Here is a 9,460-nt window from a genome sequence, read left to right as displayed (position 1 = left end):
TGTTAAAAGCTGCAATTGTTTATTAAACTATGGAGGTAGACAAGTTATCCTCTGTAGCTGAAGGAGGATACGCTTGCAGAATTAGCCCGTATATCCGGAACAATATGAATTGCCAAAGATGTGCCATTGCAGCCTGTAAAATATGTAGTACCAAATATGTACCGCTTCCGCTTATGTTATGTAAGTAAAGAGATAAGATACCAAATATGGGAGAGAAAAACAGGGGTCATTCAGAGGACTATGGAGGAAGACTTCTGGCTTCAGCCTCAACGACCACCAGAAGGCAGAAGAAGACCCCCTAGCAACACAACGCACATGCGCAGAGAAACTAGATAACAACCACCTGGAAAGACAGGAAAGCGGAAGAAAAAACCATATATAAAGGACTCTGTACAAGCTAAAAAACGTGGCAGTTGGCGGAGCGGAGACTCCCCTGTCACCCAGCGCTGCTTTTGCTCACATTCTACTTGCTTAATTACTAATAAATTTCATTTATTAAACTAAGAGTGCATTCCCCTTATTGTTGCGCACTCTTTACACTAATTACAGGCAATGGATGTTCCACTTCAGGATATTTGAAGCCCTGAGCTATTTGGGCTCCAAGCACAGTTCAGAGAAGGGATGCTCCTACTGCCTCCAGAGGCAGAAATTAAGTCTGGGGGGTGTTTTCAAACAGTCTGAGGAACTCCCAGAAACGGGAGACAGCCCATCCCACAAAGCACACTATTACAGTTGGAAAACACCTCCAAGATCGAGTCCAACTATCAACCTAACACTGCCATGTTCATCACTAAACCACATCCCCGGGTGCCACATCTACACATTTTGTTAACACTCCCAGGGTTGGTGATTCCACCACTTCCCTGGGCAGCCTGTTCCAATGCCTGACCACCCTTTCCATGACAAAATTTCTCCTAATATTCAACCTAAAACTCCCCTGGCAGAACTTGAGGAAATTTCTTCTCATTTCCTCTCATCCTATCATTTGTTTACCTGGGAGAAGAGGCTGATCCCCACCTCTCTACAAACTCCTTTCAGGTAGTTGTAGAGAATAAGGTCTCTCCTGGGCCTCCTTTTTTCCAGACTAAACATCCCCAGCTCTGCACTGATCCCACAGGGACATGAGATGATGCAGTGAGGCATGACCCTGAGCATCAGATCAGGCACTCTCTGAAACTCTTCTCTCTTCAAGGCTAACGCAGTGTGTTGATGTAGTGGATGGTGGTAAAAGCACAACTAATGCAAGCCCCTCCTGAAACAGCAGGGTGGTTCCAGGGTGGTTCTCTACGTTTCCAATAAGCTCTTTTGCTGTTCCTCCATTTTTGCAGCAGAGCAGTGGTGGTGCTGCCTGCATGAAGTACAGGCAAGTTAAACCAGACCACCATGTTGCGGTGGCTAAGTCCACTTTACACCCCTCAAGTTGCCTTAAAAGTGGTCTCTCCTTATAAAACTGTGCTAGAAAGTTCTCCCTTTGTCTACATGCTGCTGGTCACTGGCACTCTTCCCCCTCCCATCCCTTTTCCCATTGGCTTCTGTTATGTCATTCAGCCTTGCCTCTGCCCCCTAGCCCTCAGACTATTGGTTTTGGATGCTCTGCCCGCCTTTGGGCGTTTTCAATAAAACGGGCACGGACTGTCGGTTGTTGTTCTTGCCTCTGTTCCCTTCGGGGTGTTGTCATTAAACGCCTCGGAATTGCATATAGAGAACCCCTCTCGCCTCTCTGTCTCCGGTTCGTGCACACACTGTGGGTGTGAGTGGCTGTTCGTGACCACCTGTGAAGGTGAGACTGTGTGCATGCGTGGGTGCTGGCAGAGGGCCGCCCAAGCGGTCCACGAGGGACCCATCAGGGAAAAACGCGGCATCGACCCACCGAAGCCCTCACTTCTTTACCACCAAGTTTCACATCCCACACTATTGCTAATGGACAAACTCGGTACTATTTCTTTTCTTCCCCCGGGCCTGGCCCCTAAGCAGCTTTGTGTTTCAGGAATCTCTGCAGCGTGAGCCGGGAGAGCAGAGTGTCAGTCACTAGAGGGCACCAGGGAAGAAGGATGCTGAGAGCTCCACTTGCTTCTGTGCTTCACAGTCCAGCACACGAAAGAAGAACAGTTTTTCAGCACTGCCCTGCTGCTGCTGCCGTTTGTCCACAGGAAATTCCCCCATGACTGGACATTTCTGCTCTGGCACAAGATCACAGCAATTTAGCAGTGAGAAGGAAACACCTCAGTCGCTGGGACATATTAGAACATCCATGAATAGATGCATAATCTCTGAGGGTACCTATCTAGCTGTCCTTGCCCTTTGTTTGTGTTTGGGACATTTCACAGAGGATGCAGTGCTTGCCACAGGGGTGCTTCGACTCCCTCCCTGGGACTTGTTGTCTCAAAGAAATCAGAGAGCTGGGAAGGAAAACAACTGCAGACATGGAAAGGTGTTAGCTGGTGTTAGCAGCTTAAGGAACTGTTGTGTTCACCGAGAGGAAACAGAGCTCTTAGATATTTCCTAGGTATGTTAATTCTCAAGTAAGCCAGGCTTTGGCCTGAAAAGCAACGTAGAGTCAAAACACCTGTAAGACAAAGCAGGGTTGTGAAGGGTTATAGCTCTAAGCCTAAATTCAGGAGGCTGGAACACATCAGTGAAATGCATCTCACTCTGAGCATCAGAGAACCTGGTAGGAAACCTCCCACTCAAGTAAAATGTGTGATGTTAACATCACAGTGATTTTACTGGTACTTTTCTGGGGCACAGTCGAAGTCATTTGATATGGGAATGTTAAGCCTTACAGGGGAAAGGTTCATCATGTTATTTCCAGGGCAAATGAGGCAGACCAAATGATTCCCGAGAGGTTTGACACCAAGCTGGAAGTACTGTACTGTTCCACGCCAGCCTGATCTGCAGCTCAGGAGAATTCCCGGTGAGCATCATATTGAGTAACGTTAGATTCAACCTCTACATCCCTTCCTTGAGGTTCATCACCTCAAGTCTTTCAGTAGCAATTACTCATACAAAATGTGTTTTCTTCTCCTCCCTCTAATAAATTTTTATTATGTTTTTCAACATTGCCTTCCAGTGCTGAGGTGGAAGTGCAGAGCCTCATTCAACTCTAAACAAAGAAGGGTCACAGCCCAGTACCTCTCCTTGGCTGGTGTGGTTGCTGCACAGATTCCACCTTTTGTTTTGGTTAATGGACAGCTGGTAGTGACCTTCTGCCAGATTTAATATTTAAACAGCACATGGAAGCTGCTTGGAAGCATTGTCTGATAAGGGGATACCTCACTTATAGTGTGTGTAACATCTCAGGGTTTATGTGTTGTGAACTGACCAAAGATCAGCTGCATGTTGTGGGTGTGCCTCACATCTGACCAAGCACAAAACACAAGTGTGAAAGGTTGAACTCCATGTTCAATCAGTTACTAACATTAAGTAATCCTGCGATACACCACAGGTTTGCCCAAAGACAGATGAGGATTGTCACTTGTCATGCATTCTTATCTGACAAGCACCTGGGGTAGGCACGGCCTTGGAGACAGTAAGATAGAAAAAAATTTATGAGGGTAGAATTTATTACCGAGTTTTGCACTCCTGAGGGCACAGGTTTTGAGCCCTGCAGCAGTACATGAACCCTGGGTCCACCTGATCTCCTGGGGAGCCCTGCAGCAGCAAAGCCAATGAGACGCCAGAGTGTGCCCTCTTTCTCCCTAATGAAATCTATAACCTTATCTCTGAGGAATCGTGTTCCTACAGTGCATTTCTTCTATTACTAATTTGAATATGAATGGTTCTGTTTTATCCTTATACAAGACCATTAAGCATCTCAGCAGCTATCAGAGTTGATAACACAGTCCCTTCAGACTCACTTACACGTGTCTAAGAGAAAAAACTTCCCAGTGAAATTAAATTGCTCCTGGCCAGTTCCTGAAACTGCATAAAGACAGGCTGAATTCCTTTCACTCAGTGTTTCAGACTCTAATGCAAGCTGGGGCTTTCCTTCAGACAGTCTGCTCCATGCCTGAAGACAGGAAAAACTGTGAATTGATGCACTCAGAAACGATCACAAGGATACCTGTGCTCACAGTTAAAAAACCCCAAATCATATTGGCTCTTAACAGTAGAACAAATATCTGTGCAAACAAAATAACCACAGTTTTTCATCTCCTTTTGTTGTTGGTTTGTTGGTTTAAGCATGAGCACCAGTCATGCTGAGAGCAACAGCACCTCTCTCTGCATCTTGTGCAAGTGCTCTGTTTTTTCCTAACTCATAGAGGAATATCCTGAGTTGGAAGGGACCCAAGAAGGATCATAAAGTCCAACTCCTGGCCTGGCATAGGACAGTCACAAGAACCACACCATGTACCTAAGAGTATTGTCCAGAATCTTCTTGAACTCTCGTCAGGCTTGGAGCTGTGACCACTTCCCTGGGAAGCGTGTTCCAGTGCCCAGCCACCCTCTGGGTGAAGAAACTTGCTTCTAATATCCAACCTAAACCTCCTCTGACACAACTTCAGGCCATTCCCTGGGGTCCTGTCAGTGTCTCCACAGAGAAGATTTCAGTGCCTGCCCCTCCTCTTCCCCTCACAAGGAATGAGGTGTCCCCTCACTCTCTTCTTCTCCAGGGCTGAACAAGCCAAATAACCTCAGCCACTCCTGGTATGGCTGCCCCTCTAGAACATTCCCCATCTTTGTTGCCCTCCTTTGGACCCTCTCTAATGGCTTAATGTCTTTTTTATATTGTGGCACCCAAAACTGCCCCCAGCACTGGAGGTGAGGCCGCCCCAGTGCAGAGCAGAGCGGGACAATCCCCTCTCTTGCCCAGCTGTCGATGCTGTGCCTGATGCCCCCAGGACACAGCTGGCCCTCTTGGCTGCCAGGGCACCGCTGACTCACATTCAACTCTCCATCAGCCAGGACCCCCAGGTCCCTTTGCACAGCGCTGCTCTCCAGTCTCTCATTCCCCAGTCTGTCCGTACATCCAGGGTTGCCCCATCCCAGGTGAAAAATACAGCACATGTCTTTGTTTAAACTTCATGTGGTTGGTGATTTCCCAGCCCTCTGGCTTGTCAAGGTCTCTCTGCAGGGCCTCTGCCTTCAAGAGAGTCAACAAATCCTCCCAGTATAGTAACTTACGTAGAACACCTTTGAGTCCTGCATCCAAGCTGCCTGGGAATAGCCCAGATCTGATACTACAAATTGTCTACTGAGGTTTCCGGCCCAGGCTGCAGATATGCTCCCTGAATGAGATAACAGTATTTCTGCACCTATTCGGTCACATGTGCATCTTCTCAAATGCCACTGGGACTATGAAATGATTTTCACTAGCTGCTGGCATGCTTAAAAGTCTCATATAAATACAGTAGAGGGTTAATTATTATAAAATCATTGCTAAAGGAAAGAACAAGGTCTCAGGAGCATGGTTCATGAGCAATGATATACTTACCTATCCCAAGTTACAGCCACCTGAAAAATCTGGCTCTGTGGTGTTCGTTACAGGAGAGCTCTTACAGGCAGCCTTGATGTTTAATAATTAGTGATAAGTCTTGCTAGGAAAAAGAGAGGATAAAAATCATTATTTTAACTGAAAACTATCCATAATGTGTACTCTTCTGAGTCATCTGCCAAGGAGAAAGATTGTGACTCCATGGCCTTGTGCATTTGTCAAAGCTCTGGCAGAGCCATCATGTGGGATGGCGCCAACAGAACCAAATGAGTTCCTTCAGCATCCCCCAAAGTTTGCTCAACCTCATCTTTGGGGTTATTGGAAGCTACAACTGTCCTGGAAAGCAAAGCTCTATCAGAGAGCACATATGAGAGGTGGCATGCCCATCATTGATCCTGCACCCAGTGTTAGCACAGCTCCTGGAAAGCTGTGGCTGATGCTGCCCAGTAACCTCAGCTGGGGACCAGCGCTCCTACCTTTTGTAACAATGGCTGCCTCAGTTTTGGTTCCTTCCACAGCACCAATGACATGCCCACATACTGTCCTGTGAAAACCCTGCTCTGATGGGCTCAGAAAAGCCTCTGCATTTTTGAAGGAAACATTTTGAAGGAAAACATACCCACCTTCAGGACACTGGGAGAGAAGACACCATAGCCAGGTGAGCCTTTTCTAACATGCCATGCTGGCATTCATCCCACCCTGCCAGCTGTCCATGGTTGCAAGCCTCAGGCAGGTGGAGATGTTCTCCTTCACTCAGTGTCACCGCTACTGGCATGGTAGGGTTGGGGCAGCTCCCGGCGAGGTCCTGCCCTTGCCGCTTACGACTTGTTCAGCTAAAAGGAGAAAAGGTGAAGGCTGTGGCTCGCCCTGGCCCTGCCCCCCCCAGAAGGCCCTGTGGCTTCCCCAGCGTACAGAGAGGGTGGAGACTCCCCGGGTGCCGGAGCGCAGGGAAGCCAGCTGCCAGCTCGTCCTGCAGCAGATGTGATGATCCGGGTGGCACTGCCCTGTCCCGCAAGCTGAGCGAGCCGTCGGCGCTGGGCTCCTGTACACCTCCTGCTCCTCCCTTCTCTGGATCCTGCATGCCTCCCAGCGCCTCTGCCACCTCCTCAGCAGCCCCGCAGCGTTGACCCGGACCTGCTGCTGGTGAGTGAGTCGGTAGCAGCAGTTCAGCCCTTTTACTGAGGCACCTTTAGCTCGGTGTAGTGGCGTGCTTCCTCGCCCAGGAATTGCTTACCGTGCCATTGCTGCGGAATTATATTCAGCAGCTGTTTTTCTCCAACAGCCAAGGAAATCACAGCGAAACGCTCGCCTGCCTTCTCCTAGCTTTTCAAGGGATCTTGTTGGGAAGGCAAGAAATCAATGAAAATGTGCTTTATAAAATGCTGGGGGGGGGGAGGGGGGAGAAGGGAAGTTTCAAGGCTTAAATTAAAACAAGTAAAAAGGTGAAAAATGAGAAAATTTTACAGGAGCTGCCATCCTCGGTGTTCCCTCATGCACATCCACGTGCATGCAAATGCCTGCACGCACCATGCGCTGCTTACTCGGTCCCCAGTTAATACACAGGGCTCTTTTCATGGAAGGTAGGTTACAAATCCCCGGTAAATCGGATGCCAATTAACTTACAGACTGCCAGAATCGCATTATCCTTATTTACTCAAACGCTTTTAATTTCCTGCACGTGTTCCTGAGAAAGAGGACTATATGGTCCTGGCCCCTTTGCATCCCCACAGAAATTCTCTGGTCAGTCCACATCCCTGGAAATGGCTAAAGAAGCAGGGTAGAAAAGGTATACTTACAACTTCTGTGAATTTATATATATCCCAAGTCCAAAATGCACATACAGTACTGTCTCAGCCTGCAGGTTGCAAGACTTAACTTTCTACCCATTAAAAATATGAGAAATAATAACACACTTAATTGTGGTTTCTCTGGCATGTTCAAGTATCCAGAAAAAAAAAGACTGCTTCTAAAAAGGGTTTGGGGCAGCTTCCTTTAGAAAATTCTGCTGAAAGCTGCTTCTGTCTCTAAAATTCTTTCTCCTTAAGTAACTTCAATGCTTATTCTCTACAGAGATAAAATCTTTTGAGTAACTGCCTGGATTTTAAAAAATGCACGTCTGAATTCTGTTACCAGTAATTTTACTACCCCTCCTAAAGTATTGTTTTTTAGTATTATGGTTTTTTTCTACTTGAACTGCAAATCCCTCTGGTGCCAAAAGCTTTGCAGGAAGACTGACGGGAATAAATGTTCCTTAGCTTTTTGTATAGACAATATATCTTAAGGCACACAAATACTTTTACTGAAACTGTTTGAAAGACTCCAGGTATGGTATTGTTGAGGCTCAAGTGGGTTTGTATCAATTGAACTTTGTAGCACATTTCGTCGTTGTTTGATGGTTTTGTTCAGTGCCCCTGTGTGTGTAGGAAAAATGAGACTTTCTACTTTACAAGTCTCAGAAGAATACTCAGGAAAGTGACTGTACTGAGACTTTCATTTTATGTGCATTGAAACAGTGGGCAAAGAGATTTCTTGGTTGTTTTTAAGAAAGTAGTTTCATTTTGCCATTAATGAAAGGTTAAATCTCTAGATCCAGTACTTCGTCTCCTGACAAAATTTTCTGAGACTAAATATCTCTGAAGAAAAGGATTTTCTATTAGGCTTGAGCTGAAATGATGCTGAAATCAAAGGCAATAAAAATGTTTTAGAACTATTTGGCAAACCAAAATTTACAAAATTTCCTGAGTTTATAAGTTTTTTATTTTGCTGATGCAAAGTGTGTTATAGCCAGGCTTGATATGATAAGGATATGAAACACTTTATTGAAGTTAACAAATACTTCTGAATACAGCAGGCAGTACATGTTGTCATTGAATCTCCTGCTCATTTCTGATCTAAAGTAAATATTTGTAAGCCATTGGCAATGAAATCTGAGAAACTTCATTTAAAATTTGCATAGGAATTTATTCTATTAACATTCATCTTGGTTGTTTCTTTGTCCTGCAAAAGCTCTGACTTAAAATGTTTCATGGCTGTATATCACATTAAACTCAATTTTTTTTAAACAATTAAAAGCTGCAATATTTTAGAGATTCCGTTTCTAAGGAGCAATTGCAAACAGCTGATAATTACATTCGCTGTGAAGGAGCAGGACCCTCTGTTTGTCTGGTGAAGTTTATTGCTAGATCAGAAATGGGAATGTTGATTTTCAAAATACCAAACTGATTATCTCGCTACAACTCTTTACGGTGAAAAAGAGGCATGCAAAAAAGCAAAGCAAATCAAACGCCTAATTCTAGCACGTGAGCATTATTTCTATTGTCAGCACTTCATCTTCTCCCAGCACACTGTTAGCTGAGATCCAAATTGCCACTCTCAGAGGCTTCCACAGATTACCCACGCAGCACCACCGCTGACCCCATCTCGTGTTGGTGCCAGCCCTGCTCAGAGGCAGAAGCTGGGGCTTGGGACTTCCTCAAGCCCCTTCCCAGCAGCATGTCCAGAGTCCTGTCATTCTGCCAGCCAAAGGAGGTGCTGTGGTGGAGACCTTGCAGTGGTTATGCCCCTTTGAGAACAGAGCAGCCAACACAGGTTTCACACAGAGGAAATAACCACTCCAGCTTTAAGCAAATGAGCATTCTGCAATTTCTTTCTGCAATAAATTCTAGCAGCTCTGAAAGTGTAAAATGCTATTTTCAGTATTGTCACCTTTGAAGCAGATTTTTTTTTAACTTTGATAAATGGCATGTCCCCACCAATACACGTTTTTCTGAAGGGAGGAACAGAACACAGGTAAATCCATGTTCCAGGTGTTCCACCTACAGCACCCTATCCTGTCCCTGCAAGTGGCACAAGCACCCTGCAGCCAGGAAGGGCTGTAACAACTTACACCAGGGGTCCAGTGAGACCTGAAGCCAGCCTCTGCTCACAGCTGCCAGTAGTTAATGCTTTCCCAAGGGACAATAGCGAAGAACATTGTTTTTGTCTGGCAATTTGGGCTATCAAGCCTTCCTGAACTGGAATTTTCCT

At 46.0% G+C, this 9,460-nt stretch overlaps 1 protein-coding gene across 1 annotated transcript in view; it reads left to right on the top strand.

Annotated features, from left to right (window-relative positions):
- The first annotated feature begins 4,866 nt into the window (after positions 1-4,866).
- Positions 4,867-9,460, top strand: part of ABCG2 (ATP binding cassette subfamily G member 2 (Junior blood group)) — a 20,166-nt gene continuing 15,572 nt past the window's right edge. Inside the window, exon 1 of the mRNA XM_017744106.1 lies at positions 4,867-6,577. The gene's annotated coding sequence lies outside the window, so the exon portion shown is untranslated. The remainder of the gene's footprint in view (positions 6,578-9,460) is intronic.

The sequence above is a fragment of the Corvus brachyrhynchos genome, unplaced genomic scaffold (genome assembly GCF_000691975.1).
Source record: "Corvus brachyrhynchos isolate BGI_N302 unplaced genomic scaffold, ASM69197v1 scaffold229, whole genome shotgun sequence".
NCBI lineage: Eukaryota > Metazoa > Chordata > Aves > Passeriformes > Corvidae > Corvus > Corvus brachyrhynchos.
This window is presented reverse-complemented; position numbering and strand designations above follow the sequence as displayed.